Genomic DNA, 1,610 nt, shown 5'->3' with positions numbered 1-1,610 from the left:
TCCAAGATCTCCAGGCCGAATGGTGTATTGTTCACTCACAGACAGTTGTAGGCAGCACAACAGAATCCCGATCCACAGAAGAGTGTCTCTTTTCCCAAGATGTCCATAAATATAGTAGAAGCAAGCCACACCCCTAGGGAAACTCCCTTTCAACTGATTGGCTGCTCAAAATGTACATATCTGATCCCATCATTGGAACAATACACATTACAATTGCTTAAACCACACCGAATTGTGGTCCAGCCAAGTTGACACACTGCTCCAACTATAACAGTAGCTATTGTAAATGGAATTGTTTTCCTTATTTCCTTCTCAGAGTTCATGTTATTTTTGTATGTTGATCTTGTACCCTGCTCTTTGCTGAATCTTTTAATTAGTTCCAGTAGTTTTCTTGCTGAGTCTCTGGGATTTTCTATGTATAGGATCATATCATCTGCATATGGAGATAGTTTTACTTTTTCCTTATCAATATGGATGCCTTTTTTTTTCCCATCTTGCTTTATTGCCCTGACTATGACTTCCAATAAAAATGTCAAATAGGAGTGATAACAGAGGGCATCTTTGTTTGGTTTCCATATGCAAGAGAAATGCTTTCTGTCTCTCTCCATTAAGAATAAGGTTGGCCATTGGTTTTTCATATGTGTCCTTAATCATGTTGAGGAATTTCCCTTCTATTCCTATATGCTGAGAGATTTTTATCAGGAATGGGTATTGGATTTTATCAAATTCTTTTTCTGCGTCAATTGACATGATCATGTCATTCTTTTGCTTTGTTTTAGTTATGTAGTGGAATATGCTGACTGTTTTTCTAATGTTGAACCATCTTTGCATACCTGATACGAATTCCACTTGGTTGCACTGTTTTTTTATTTTTTTATTTATTTATTTTTTTTTTTTGATATGGTATTGCATTCTATTGGCTTGAATTTTATTTATGAGTTTTGCATGTATGCTCATGAGGGATGTGATTTTCTTTTTTAGTGCTGTCTGCCTGGCTTTGGTAGCAGGATTATGCTTGCTTCATAAAATGAGTTCAGGATTATTCCATCCTTTTCAATGTTCTGGAATAGTTTGAGTAGATTTGGTCAGGACATTTTTTCAGTTGAGAGTTTTTGTTTTTATTTTTTGGTGGTGGTGGTGGTGGTGTTGTGGTGGTAGTGGTGGTTTATAATCTGTTCAATTTCTTCTTTTGTTATTGTCCTGTTTAAATTTTCTGCCTCTGTCTATGTTAGTTTAGATAAGTTGTGTATTTCTAGAAATTTCTTCTTTTCTTCCAGGTTTTCAAATTTGTTGGAATACTTCTCATAGTAGTCTGTTATCTTTTTTATTTTAGTTGGTTCTGTTGTGACATTGCCCATTTCATTTCTTATTCATGTTGTTTGCATCTTCTTTTTCTTTTCCTTACTTAAATTTGCCAGTGGTTCGCCAATTTTGTTAATCTTTTCATAGACCCAAAATCTAATTTTCTTTATTCTTTCTATTACTTTCTGTTTGATTTATTTCTAGTCTTATCTTTATTATATGCTTTCTTCTGGAGACTGTAACCTTTTTTTTTTTTTTTTTTTTTTTTTTTTTTTTCTAATTGTTGGAGTTACTGGATTAAGGTTTTG

The sequence above is a fragment of the Orycteropus afer genome, unplaced genomic scaffold (genome assembly GCF_000298275.1).
Source record: "Orycteropus afer afer isolate SDZICR_OR568_19922 unplaced genomic scaffold, OryAfe1.0 scaffold00157, whole genome shotgun sequence".
NCBI lineage: Eukaryota > Metazoa > Chordata > Mammalia > Tubulidentata > Orycteropodidae > Orycteropus > Orycteropus afer.
This window is presented reverse-complemented; position numbering follows the sequence as displayed.